Below are 14,893 nucleotides of genomic sequence, written 5' to 3' on the forward strand. Positions count from 1 at the left end.
CAGATTCGGCAAAGATGTTTGAGGTTGTGTGCTTCACTAAACCAAAACTAAAATAGCAAAGATTCTATCCTAAAAATGTTAATTCAAGATTATTATAATGACTTTGAAATTTAGACTTCAAAGGCTTATAACAATTAAAAAATATATATATTCACACAGTACTCAGTGACCCCCAACATAGAGTCTGGTGTTCTGAATTTATCCAGCTTTCCATTAAAAGTGATAGAAGATGTAGGTAGAATTAATCTATAACTAGCTTACCATATGAACATTTAGTATATAACGTACTGTTCTGGTGTGCATTCTTGTGCTTAGCTGTCCCAGTAGGCAGCAGTAAGGTGATTTCACAGGCAGCAGCTGAAATGTGGGATTGAAGGTGTTTATTTACTTTTTTTCTAACACTTCGGGTGTTTTCATCTTTCAATCTGTTTGCTACTGGGGGGAAGTGAGGGCGTCAGTCATTAGTATACTTTGCTTTTTTTAAACAAGGTCTGATTTAAAGGATAAGTTCACCTTTTAGACAAAAATAATAAATGCACATTTTTTTTACCTGCAAAAAATATGTACATTTATTATTTTTGTCTACAGGAGCCTGGAGAGCATTGCACCAGTGATCAGTAGATTGCTGATGCCATGCAGGTCTCCTGCAGACCTGTCAGAGTATCTGCTTGCCGTACGGGATGTATGAGCAAGCAGATATTCTGACAGGAAGCTTCAATAAACTAGTTCATTGAAAGCTACAAGCTAAGGCAGTTGGGACTTGCAGTTCATTCATTCATGGAAGTCCATGAATGAATAATGCGGTCATGTGGGCGGAGTTCCGCTTGGCCACACTGTTTTCAAATTTGACAGATAGTACTGGGAGACTGTTCCCCTCAGGGGTGGGCTGACAACTCATGGGGCCTCTGGGCAATAGGGGATCATGGGGCCCCTGTGTCCTTGCCCAAACTCAAAAAAGCCTATGAAAAAGGTACAAGGCGCATCTCATGGGGCCCCCTACTGACCCTGGGCCCTCGGGCAGTGCCCGAGTTTCCAAATGGTCAGTCCGCCCCTGGTTCCTCGTACTATCTGTCAGAGGGAGGGGGGACTGTAGCTGCGGCTATGGGAACATGTTCCACCCTAAAAACGGGTGGAACATGTAACATGTTCCCAAAGGTGAACTTATCCTTCAATCACACAGTTTATAGAAAATCAATTGCATAAACAGTACAGTCATGGCAGGAAAACGTAATAATGCATGCATAGCACATACAGCTTAAAGTGTATGTTCCCCTATTTTTTTCTATCCATGTTCACATATGTGTATATAAATCATTCTCTATCATGTTTATGTATTTCTTCTATTTGAAGTATCTGGTTTATCCTGCCAGACACCTTTCTGTTTTGTTCTAAACTGACCACACAAAGCACCAAAGCTGACCTGTGCTGGTCAGTTTTCATCCTTTAGCTCACCATTCAGAGGTAGAGGACACTGTGCAGACACACAGCATGCTTGGATTGGATATTTTATTCAGCCCCCGAACCAATCTCAGGCTTTCTCTGTAACACACCCTTTCTCAATCTTGCACAGGCCCCTCCCCCATCACAGCCTGCAATGGGCTGAACAGAATATGGTATACAGGCACGCCATGGGGAGAGATTTGCTAAACTGGAGCACTCAGAATCTGGTGCAGATGTGCATGGTAGCCAATCAGCTTCTAACTTCAGCTTGTTCAATTAAGCATTGACAATAAAACCTGGAAGCTGATTGGTTTCTGCACCAGATTTTGCACCCTCCAGTTTTAGTAAATCTCCCCCGCTTGCCTGGAGCCCCGCCCCCACTATCAGGAAGGAGAGATGCAGAACTTTTTACTCTTGTAAAAAGGTAATAAAGATCATTTCTAAACAAAGGAAAACAGTTAGGCCTCTTTCACACGGGCGGTTGTTAACCATTAGCTGCCCGGCCTACAGCTGTTTGGCGGCTGCAAAAGTGCTGCAGATTTCCAGGGTATACGCCATTTGGCGTCCTCCCGCACATGCGCAGTTCGCGCGGTTGCAGAGCCGCGCAGCGGCACGATCTGTCACCGGCCGTGTGCCTTGGACACGGCCGGTGACAGATCTGAGTACAGGCCCCCGTTGCCGGTACCATGTGACGTGCTGTGACCAATCACAGCAGGTCACATGACAGTTGTATACAATGGATGGCTTCATTCATGCCAGCCATTGTATACTAGTGCCTAGCTGTGAATGGTCACAGCAGGTCACATGCACATGTCATGTGATTAGCTGTGGCCAAATCACAGCTAAGCACAAAAAAAAAAAAACCTGAATGAATCGATGTCATTCAGGTAAATGCTTGCTTATAGCAAAGTAATTCTTTGCTATAAGCAAATTGTGTAAAAAAAAAAAATACTGATCACTTCCCCAAAGTAGTACAATGTTACTATGGTAACATTGTACTACTTTGGTCATAGTAAAATATGAAAATAAATCTTAAAAAAAAATAAAAAAAATATGTAATAAAAAATTAAAAATAATAAAAAAAATATATATATATTTTTTTTTTCATACTGTCACCAGTCAGTGTCCCTGTTCACCGCTATGCCAGTTATATGATGACGCTGTAATGCACTGGTGACAGTATGTAAAAAAAAAAATAGTGAAAATAATTGTTTTAATTTTTTCATTTTCCGAAAAATTATGACAAAAAAAATACAACTTCAAAAAACTCGCCATGCCTCTTATGCAGTACGTCGGACTGTCTACTCTGCAAAAAGGGGTAATTTGGGGGATATCTGTACTATTCTGACTTTCTTGGACCTCAAGAAATTAGATTGGCCGTCAGTACTTCAGGATTGATCAATATTCAGATCTATACCATAGTTTGTGAACTCTATAACTTTCCTACAAACTAAATAATACATCCTAATTTGGGTCATTTTCACCAAAGACATGTAGCAGAATACATCTTGGCCTAAATTTATGAAGAACAATTATTTATTTGTAAACTTTTATAACAGAAACTAAGAAAAACGTGTTTTTTTTTCAAAATTTTTGATCTTTTTTTGTTAATTTAGCAAAAAATAAAACCCCCAGCGGTGATTAAATACCACCAAAAGAAAGCTCTAGTTGTGTGAAGAAAATGATAACATTTTAGTTTGGGTACAATGTTGTATGACCGCGCAATTGTCATTCAAAGTGTGAGAGCGCTGAAACATGAAAACTGGCCTGGGCAGGAAGGTGTAAAATTGCCCGGTATTGAAATGGTTAAGCCGCTTGTAAATGCATTTTTTTTTTAATTTTGAAATTCCAACACTGCGGCCACAGAGATCACTTGTGTTTGTATATTGCGTTTATCTGCGTTTACATGCGGCTGCATTTAGCTGCGGTAGTAAATGATTGCCTTTTCTATAGCAACAGTTTACTTATTTTTTCTTTGTACTGCGATTAACTGCGTTTATGTACAGATAGCTGCAGTACATCGGTCCTGGACGCTGTCAACTTTATTTTTCCTAAACTCATAAAACCATATTTTATGAAAATGTTGCTAAAGGCAGTGTGTGAATGGAGCCATAGGGATGCATTGTCTGCATTTAGCTGCAGTAAGAAAGTTCCTCTAACAGCAGCTACAAGCTGAAATCTAACCGCCCGTGTAAAAGGGGCCTAATAGTGCCTGAATAGCTATAATAAAGAAAGTGTCTATAACTTGGTACGTTCACAACTACTTTGAGCTGAGTATACATAGGCTGTGGAAGGGTGCTCACTGCTTGTGTCCCTGAAAGCCACCCCAGTACAGTATGCACTTTTGAATTTAGTGTCATGTATACTCAACCTTAATGGAGAACACTTAAAAGACCCGGAGCACTTGAGAAAGCACTCCAGTCAGGGATACAGTACATTACTCTATTATTCTTTCAAAGAAAGATGTTCATTTTCTGGATGATATCCAGGGGGCACTAAGGAAATTAGAGCTTTTAGCTGACCTCGATTCTACAGACTTTGCTTTTACTAGCTTTTTTAAAATTACCTTAAGAAGTTTTGACCAGCAATATCATATTATAGCTCAGGTACATGAATATATTTAATCAGATAGCTAAAAAAGATACAGAGAAACTGTCTTACTTGTCATACAACTTGCAATTTTGTACATCCAGGCACAGCTGCCAGACAAGAGAGTTATATTCGTGACCTCCACTGCAATGGCAGCACAGATAGTTCAAGACCAGCCGTCAAAGTACAACCCATCCAGCTGGCTGGACAACATAATGATGATGTTATTTCTTTGCTCTTTAGCCTGCTAGCATGTGCTGGTAGCAGAGCCTGATTGGCTGCCCCCTTTCCCAACACTTTGTGGTTGCATAGTTTGTCTGGCTGAAAAAAGAAAAAAGTCCATCCAGTTCAACCATTAAAAAAAAAAAAAAGAAGTTATAATCCTACACGCACAGTTGATCCAGAGGAAGGCAACAAAATCCAGCAAAGCATGATCCAATTTGCTCCTGCAGGGGAAAAAATGCCCTCCTGATCCCCCAGAGGCAATCGGATATTCCCTGGATCAACTTTACCTATAAATGTTAGTATCCAGTTATATTCTGTGTATCCAAGAAAGAATCCAGACCTTTATTTAAAGCAATCCACTGAGCTGGCCAGAACCAACTCTTGAGGGAGTCTATTCCACATGTTCACAGCTCTTACTGTGAAGAAACTTTTCGGTGTTTGGAGATTTAATTTCTTTTCCTGCAGACGTAAAGAGTGCCCCCTTGTCCTCTGTGATGACCTCAGGGTGAATAGCTCTACACCGAGTTCACTATATGAACCACTGATGTATTATACATGTTGATCATATCCCCCCTTAATCTCCTCTTCTCAAGAGAGAATAAATTCATTTCCTCTAATCTTTCCTCATAGCTGAGCTCCTCCATGTCTCTTATCAGTTTGGTTGCCCTTCTCTGTACTTTCTCCAGTTCCCCAATGTTCTTTTTGTGGTTGGTGCCAGCTAATGTCAAAATGTTAATGAACTACAACAAAAGGTATTTACTATATTTGCCTGTAGTTCAACTTGAAAGTGGGTGTCAGTACAGTATTTTTCATCTGTAATAACCCTTACCCTTTGTTAATTACCTTTTTACATTATTAATCTGCAGCCGCCTGTCTTAATATACCTGTATGTGACTGAATGAGGAAAGAACAAACAGAGGGCGCACAGGCCTAGTGCATTACCATAAAAAATGTTAAATAAGAAATAAAGTAGGTGTTGTACTCAAACAACAATAAAGTCAAGGCACGTCATAAAATAACAGCTTAGTCAACACCGCGCTGAGTAACAGTCCACAATAGGGAGTGTAGATATCCAATAGGCTGACGGGTTTTGAGGACTTGCCTCTTCCTCAGAGCCACAATTCAATTCTAATCTATCCTATTCCATCTTATTCTATTCTATTCTTCTCAAAATTCAAAGGGTGGCTATAATTTATTCTATTCTATGTTTTCTTTTCTATTTTATTCCCTTACTTTCTATTCTATTTTATTCTATAATTTTATTTTATTTTCTGTTCTGTTTTACTCTATTCTTTTTCTTTTGGAGGTAGAACCCAAAAGTTAAATCAGCCTCCTTCTGCTATTCACCTATCCATGGAGGCTCCTACAGCTTAATAATTAATAATGCCTTCTATTTTTTTTTTCCATCACATTATTAAATACAGCCTCTGTAGCATTCCTTCCTCTTAGGCTGTGTCTTTTGAAACTGGAAACAGGACAGCAGAATTGTACAAGCTGATTATAAGTACTTTCACAATTTATTTTGAAAACTGAAGGTTTTTTAAACATGACCCAGAGGTTTCTCTGCTTTTTCTGCTATAACTTGACTTCCTCTTTAATATGTCAGTTTGAAATTTATAGACATATTTTACTTGCGGCAAATCTGTCTCCACCCCTTTACTAATCAACACTTTATGTATTTATCTATCTCAGTTTATGGCAAGATCAAGGAAATATATTTATCAGCTGTTCCATGCACCATCACACGGATACCAGAAACTCTATAAATATTAACTGCCGATGACAGACAGAGATTGATTTTTAACAGCCTATAATATAATAAATGTTGGGATCAGAGGTAGAATTCAGCAGATGAAATAGCTTGGCCTGGACTCAGAGGAGCAGTACGTACTTATCCTAGATATTGATATTTCTAGCAGGTGAATGCCCTTACTTGTCAGGACTATCTTGTGACAAAGAGTCAGGTGAAAATCTCAGGGATATGGCAGGGAATGGATGTACAATAACTCAGACTGGGTCACAATCAGCCATGAAAACATTTGGAGGTTACCAATGTACACTTCGGTCACCTTCTCTGAGTTCTTAAAGCAGGACAGATAAGGAGGAACATTTCACATATTTAGAGAATGTCCTTCCATGAGGATGATATAGTATACAGTTGCAAGAAAAAGTATGTGAACCCCTTGGGATTACGTGGAGTTTTGCATGAATTGGGCATAAAATGTGCTCTGAATGCCATCTAAGTCACAACAATAGAAAAACACAGTCTGCTGAACATAATACTACACAAACGTTAGATGTTGCCATGGTTTAATTGCACATAACATGTAAACATTCACAGTGCAGGGAGGAAAAAGTATGTGAGGCCCTAGCTTAATGACTTCTCCCAGAGCTAATTGGAGCCAGGAGTGAGCCAACCTTGACTCCAATCAGTGTGATGATATTGGATGTGTTGCTGACAGCTGTCCTGCCCTTAAAAAACACACACCTGTGTTGCGTTTACTGGTTTCAAGAAGCACTGTCTGATGTGAACCATACCTCGCAGAAAAGAGCTCTCAGAAGACCTACGATGAAGAATTGTTGACTTGCATGAAGCTGGAAAGGGTTACAAAAGTATCTCCAAAAGCCTTGATGTTCATGTGTCCACGGTAAGACAGACTGTCTACAAATGGAGAAAGTTTAGCACTGTTGCTACTCTCCCTAGGCGTGGTCGTCCTGTAAAAATGGCTGCAAGAGCACAGCGCAGAATGCTGCATGAGGTAAAGAAGAATCCCAGAGTGTCAGCTAAAGACCTACAGAAATCTCTGGCACATGCTAACATTTTTGTTGACACATCTACAATAAGGAAAACATTAAACAAGAATGGAGTACATGGGAGGACACCACGGAGGAAGCCATTGCTGTCCAAAAAGAATATTGCAGCACGTTTGAAGTTTGCAAAAGAGCACCTGGATGTTGCACAGCACTACTGGCAAAATATACTGTGGACAGATGAAACCAAGATTGAGTTGTTTGGGAAGAACACACAACACTATGTGTGGAGAAAAAAAGGCACAGCACACCAACATCAAAACCTCATCCCCACTGTAAAACATGGCGGAGAGAGCATCATGGTTTGGGGCTGCTTTGCTGCCTCAGGGCCTGGACGGATTGTTGTCATTGATGGGAAAATGAATTCCAGAGTTTATCAAGACATTTTGCAGGAAAACGTACGACCATCTGTCAGAGTCCTGACCTCAACCCGATTGAAATGCTGTGGCATGACCTTAAGAGAGCGATTCACACCAGACATCCCAAGAATATTGCTACACTGAAACAGTTTTGTGAAGAGAGTGGTCCAAAATTACTCCAGATCGTTGTGCAGGTCTGATCTGCAACTACAGGAAACGTTTGGTTGAGGTTATTGCTGCCAAAGGAGGGTCAACCAGGACTCTGACTGGGCCACTCCAGAAGGCGTATTCTGTGCTGTTGCAGCCATTGTTTTGTTGAATTACTTGTATGCTTTGGGTCATTGTCCTGTTGCATCACCCATCCTCTGCGGAGCTTCAGTTGGCGGACAGATGGTCATATGTTTTCCTGAAAAATGTCTTGATAAACTCTGGAATTCATTTTCCCATCAATGACAACAATCAATCCATGCCCTGAGGCAGCAAAGCAGCCCCAAACCATGATGCTCCCTCCGCCATGTTTTACAGTGGGGATGAGGTTTTGATGTTGGTGTGCTGTGCCTTTTTTTCTCCACACATAGTGTTGTGTGTTCTTCCCAAACAACTCAATCTTGGTTTCATCTGTCCACAGTATATTTTGCCAGTAGTGTTGTGGAACATCCAGGTGCTCTTTTGCAAACTTCAAACATGCTGCAATATTCTTTTTGGACAGCAATGGCTTCCTCCATGGTGTCCTCCCATGTACTCCATTCTTGTTTAATGTTTTTTGTAGATGTGTCAACAAAAATGTTAGCATGTGCCAGAGATTTCTGTAGGTCTTTAGCTGACACTCTGGGATTCTTCTTTACCTCATGCAGCATTCTGCGCTGTGCTCTTGCAGCCATTTTTACAGGACGACCACGCCTAGGGAGAGTAGCAACAGTGCTAAACTTTCTCCATTTGTAGACAGTCTGTCTTACCATGGACACATGGACATCAAGGCTTTTGGAGATACTTTTGTAACCCTTTCCAGCTTCATGCAAGTCAACAATTCTTCATTGTAGGTCTTCTGAGAGCTCTTTTCTGCGAGGTATGGTTCACATCAGACAGTGCTTCTTGAAACCAGTAAACGCAACACAGGTGTGTGTTTTTTAAGGGCAGGACAGCTGTCAGCAACACATCCAATATCATCACACTGATTGGAGTCAAGGTTGGCTCACTCCTGGCTCCAATTAGTTCTGGGAGAAGTCATTAAGCTAGGGCCTCACATACTTTTTCCTCTCTGCACTGTGAATGTTTACATGTTATGTGCAATTAAACCATGGCAACATCTGTTTGTGTAGTATTATGTTCAGCAGACTGTGTTCTTCTATTGTTGTGACTTAGATGACGTTCAGAGCACATTTTATGCCCAATTCATGCAAAACTCCACGTAATCCCAAGGGGTTCACATACTTTTTCTTGCAACTGTATAGCAGGACGGTGATAGTACAGCGGGCATTCTGGCACTGACTAACTGAAACTGACATGACCAGTGACACTAATACAGTGATCAGTGCTAATAAAATGCACTGACACTGTACTAATGACACTGGGCAGAAAGGGGTTAACATCTGGGGCAATCAAAGGGTTAACTGTGTGCGTAACTATATAGGATGTGTGTACTGTTTTGATGTGACAGTTTTTGTTTCCCTGCTTTACCAACACTGATCTCTCTCCTGTCATTAGCTCCAATGATCAACGGGTCCTGGCTGTGACTCATTGGCCTGGCCCACTGATCGATATGTCAGGGAGCCAATGACAGTGCAGGTAGGCCATGTGCGCCCCCCCACCCAGAGAAGCAAGATCAGATATGATACAGTGATTTTGCACGGCAAACCTGCACTATAGCAGTAAAGCTACAGTGTGTGGTTGGCAAGCGGACTCAAGGTGCATTACTCATAAATGCACTAATGTAAACAATTAGTAGTGTGAAAACAATTGGTAATGTGAGAAAATATAACTCAAATAACTATAAATTAGTCTCAAATAATACAAGTTCATTAATATCCACAAGTTGTCTTCCACTCTGCAGTGCTCGTGATATCTCACTCACAAGAAATCAATGCCTTCCATCAAAGTTGATCGGCACAACACACTTTGCTTTTATGGTTCACTTCCCACTCTCCATCAGTCTACTTTCTCCAAGTATTAGTGCCTCGTTATATGATTTTCTTCCCGACAAGCATTCACATGGAAAGAAGAGCTCACAACAGTACAGTACTGTAATATAACTAAATTATTTCAAAATCATTTAAACTACTCACAGGAGTATAAAAAAAAAAGCAATGCCTTCAAACATATCATCACGCCATCAGCTTTATATCCAATACTTCCTGTTCTGACTTCTGCAAAGTATAGTCTGATAGGGGCAGGGTTGCTGTTAGAAACCACAGGGCCCCATACAGCCAACCTGGCAGCCCCTACCCAAAAAAACACAGTTTACTAGGCTTTAGTTAGGAATGAAAACAGTAACTGATCAGCACCGATCACTCATTGTGTTCATTTGGGAAAGAAAGGGGCTGGTAAATGTAACATATTTACTAGACCTTTCCCCCACTTTCCATTCTGAAGGATCCTATTGTGTGCTTGCAGCTGCCAGTGGGAAGTAGAAGAGGGAAACCTGCAGCAATGTGAGGGTGGGAGGCCTGAGCAGCAGGGAGAAACATATGGTATATAGGGAGGGTTATGGGTGCACCGGAGGGTACCAATCCCCTGTATGGCTCCGGAGGGTGATGGGTGCACCGGAGGGTGCCAATCCCCTGTATGGCTACAGAGGATGATAGGTGCACCGGAGGGTACCAATCCCCTGTTTGGCTCCGGAGGGTGATGGGTGCACTGGAGGATACCAATCCCCTGTATGGCTCCAGAGGGTGATGGGTGCACCAAGGGTACCAATCCCCTGTATGGCTCCAGAGGATGATGGGTGCACAGGAGGGTACCAATCCCCTGTATGGCTCCGGAGGGTGATGGATGCATCGGAGGGTACCAATCTCCTATATGGCTTCGGAGGGTGATGGGTGCCTTTGAGGGTACCAATCCCCTGTATGGCTCATTTTTAAAAAGCAGGTTACTCAGATCATATCCATCCAATGTGACGTTGGGAAGTCTGGCTCCTGCCAAAGCTGCTACTGTAGGCAAAATATCCAGTGTGCTGGCCAGCTCAGAGGTAACTCCTGGTTTTATTTTTCCCTCTGCAGCAGATGAAAGCCAGCAGGAGGGAATGGAGAAGAAGACGGCTTACAGCTGCTGCAGAGAAAGCCATTCAGGGGATCGATTCCAGTAATTGTCCCCGCCTTGCCAATCACCCTCCCTCATTCCAGTTAGAGCTGCAAAGTAATCATGTTAATGGTGTCAAAAGGAGAGTAGAGCTAATTATTCCAGCTGGACAGAAGACTACATGATAATCATATCTATTTATTTATTTATTACAAGTACTTACATAGCGCCTTCAATGTACGCAGCACTTTACATACGAGGATACAACTATTTGTACACTATACAGTTTATTGCACATTCACATCAATCCAGTGCCCTCAGGATCAGTCTAAGGTCCCTAACTCACATTCAAACATACACATACTAGGGCCAATTTATACATGAGCCAATTTACCAGCATGTCTTGGGAGTGTGGGTGAAACCAGAGTACCCATATGCAATATTTCATATTTACACTACGTATATATGCAATTATATCATTGTCATGTAGTATCATATGTATTGTGACAGACAGATGGTCTGTCACTTTGTAAAGATGCAGATAGTGCCTTTAATATTTCATGTTTATGGTGTTATCCTGACAGCCCTGGCTTCTTATCTGTTTTCTTTGTGGCTATTTAAGTACTCTGCCGATCACCATGCTGTGTGTGTGCATCCGCCTATGAGAGTCTGTACTGACTGTTGCCCTTTGTCTGTTCTTACATTAATGCTATTCCCATCTGTCTTTTTTAAAGTATTTTTTATCACAGCAATCTGGCTTGTACATAGGTAAGAGATATACAGGGGTTAGACAGAACAATGAAAACACTACATGATTTGTAGGTGTGAAAGTGACCACCTTTCATGCTGAAAGCGGAAGTAATGTAGCATTCTTTTCCTGCTGCTGTGTAATGAGACACCTAGCTAACAGGTGGGAAGCCTCAGTTTCCTCATTCACTGAATGCACTGCTAGTAATACAAAGTCATGTCAGAACTTACTGAGCTTCAAAGAGGCCAAATTGTTGGTGCCCGCTTAGCTGGTGCCTCTGTGACTGAAGTTGACAATTTATTTGCCGTGTCGCGAGGTACAGTATCAACGGTTATGAAGACAAATAGTTTCCGAAAAAACATTGTCTGATGAGTATAAGCACGGTCAACATGATCAACTGGCCGGAAGAGACAAAAGGACATTGCGCAGGATTGTGACCCGGAATAAGAAAACAACTGCTGCAAAAGTGACTGCAGGGCTCAAACTCAGGGACTGACTCTTTATGGGAGTGAGATTAAGTTCTGCAGTCACTTTTGCAGCAGTTGTTTTCTTATTTCAGGTCACAATCCTGCGCAATGTCCTTTTGTCTCTTCCGGTCAGTTGACCAATGTCGACCGCACTTATGTTTACCAGATGATGTTTACCTGGAAACTGTTCATGCCGTCATAACCATTGATACTGTACCTCGCAACATGGCAAATAAATTGGCAACATCGGTCACAGAAGCACCAGATAACTGGGTGCCAATAATCTGCCCTCTTTGAAGCTCAGTAAGCTCTGACATAACTCCATATTACTAGAAGTGCACACACTGAATGACGAAAGTGAGGCTTCCCACCTGTTAGCTAGGTGTCTCATCACACAGCGGAAGCAAAAGAATGTTACATCACTTCCACTTTCAACACAAAACATGTCATCACTTTCACACCTGCAAATCTTGGAGTAGTCCATATTTTTTTATTGTCTAACCCCTGTATGTAGAACATGAAAGTAATACAATGCTTGCACTTAACAGGATAAGATGACCTAATATTGCTATGCATGTTTTTATCATACATAAAAAACATGATAAACAGGTAGAGTGAAACAAAGAAATAAAAGGAACAAAAGAAGCTGGAAAACCATAATGCAGCAATGACTCTGGGAATGAGTTATGCTCTTCTTCTTTTTAACCGGATATGACTATACTGGATTTGTTTTCTGCTCCTGTTATCTTATGTGTACTGGCTTTGCTTCTGATCCTGTCTGTATGTGTCTTGTTGATCCTGGTTATGATTCCGTCTTGTCCTGTCTGTCTACCGTGTACTGGTATTCTGTCGGTGCTTGTCTTATGTTTGCCATAGTCCAGCTAGGCTAATAGGTTGCATACAGGGGGTTTTCCTGCTGCACAAGTCCATCTGTACTCTTCAACTGCTTTGGTAAAGACCAGGCATTACTATTCCCTGCACTCAGATGACAACAATTTACCACCAGCTGCTAATGCAGTTTTCTACAGTATGTCTGACCTGACCTTATGCTAGTTCTCCCGTCTTCACTGTGCTCAGATGTCTGTTCCTGATCTGCCTTGGGTTTCCACTATGTTCTCGTCAACAAGTCCTTTCACTCAAAGAGTTCCCAAAAACCCCAGACATGGCCAGCATTCCCTTGCCACCCAGGATGATAACATTCTTTTCTATGAAAAGAAGGGATGTCTCCAGAGTTTAAGTGGTAATGCAACTGCAAACATAATTACTAGTTCCTTACACAAGAAAAACTGAAATAAATAAAGGATAAGAAACACTTTTAATTATAGCAGCTTGTCATGTTGGAAGTTATATTAACCTATCACACATTGAGTGAACCATACAACATGCTTAAAAGCCTTTACTAGCTAGCAAAGGTTTCTTGGAATTGCAATCACACTTTAGCAAATTCACAACCAGAGTTACATGTTACAGCACCCCTAAATAAAATTATTTTTCTCATATCATGTTGTATTTTCATGAACACATATTATTGTAGATTATTGCAGTAAAGGCTACCTTGCCCAGCACAAGCTTCTTGGGCTACAGCAGGCAGAGTGTGCGGGGCCTACTGTGCCCATACACTAGGGGTACCTTTGCCCAAGGGCACACTCATCAATGATCGGGACTAGGTGGGAACTGCAGTCTGTGAACTAACATTAAGGCAGTCTTCTGAAGGAGAGATTAGCTGGTACTGTATGCAGTATAAAGTTGAGTTTCTCTATTAGGTGTTGTCCCATAGCTCTACACACAGTGACTTAACACTGTATTCAAAATAGCAGGCCAAGCCACACTACCTCTACCAGCCAACATACCTCTGCTACTTCGCTCCCAGTAACAGAATGAGAGCCCACTGGACACATAGGGGTTTATTTACTAAAGCCGGAGAGTCCAAAATCAGACTCCCTTCTGCATAGAAACCAATCGGCTTCTAACCTCAGCTTGTTCAATGAAGCTTTGGCAATGAAACCTGGAAGCTCATACCAAGATAGATGCCATACCACACATGCCTACAAAGAAATTCTGTAAGTACTTTTTTTTACCATGAGGTTCAACCATTATGATACATTATGATACATTCCAGCTACTATTTATTGGAACATCTCCCCCCTTATGACGGTGGAAGTTGTTTCTTCTGTAAATCTGTAACTTTATGAACCAACTTTGGGTCAGCTTCTGTGGCTGGAGCTGTACTAATCAGAAAAGGACAACAAACTTGAAGCATCTGAGCTGCGCTTTAAGGAACAAGTGATCAATGGGTGTCTGTGTGGAGCAAACCTTACGAGCTCATGAGTAGAGAGTTTTCTTCTTTTTTTAGCTGCACATTTATTTTGCAGGCTGGCTGCAGGCTGGCTGCAAGCTCTCATGAAAGTTGCTTTCACATAACAACTAATAAATCCCCCTTTCCTTTACCGTTTTGTAACAGGCTTAGGTGAAGGCAGCCAGTTACAGAACAGAAAAGATTAGTCTAGAGTCAGATGCTCTACAAAAATAGTCACAAAAGGAAAGCTTACCTGAAGTATTCTTAAAGGGTTGTGGAAAAGTCTAAAAATCTTCTTATCTGCCCGAATATATAAAACCTCAGCATATATTGGCTAACAGATGTTTGTGAGGTACCAACAACCACAAGATGTCCTAAAAGGATTTCATGAGAAGCTTGACAGCATAGAGACAGCACTACTGGGGATGCAAAAAAAAAAGCATCAACAATTCAATAATTTTCTATTCGGTAGCTATAAACCTGGCATATTACCTATACTGCACTTGCTTATCCAAATTACCCTTTTAAGTATTTTTTTTAAGGATATATCCTTTAAAATGTCTGAAAATATTGAAGCTCAAAGTCTTTTTTTCATAATTCATCACATGTCTTTGTCGTTTTTGTTAACAAAAGCCTGTATTTTCTTATGCTACAAGCTCTTGACTATGATGATGTATTCAGGTGCATGTTTCCTCCTGAAGATTATTGGAGTTATCTCTGAGGA

The sequence above is a fragment of the Staurois parvus genome, unplaced genomic scaffold (genome assembly GCF_062004578.1).
Source record: "Staurois parvus isolate SC_StPar_1 unplaced genomic scaffold, SC_StPar_1.0 ptg000175l, whole genome shotgun sequence".
Taxonomy (NCBI): domain Eukaryota; kingdom Metazoa; phylum Chordata; class Amphibia; order Anura; family Ranidae; genus Staurois; species Staurois parvus.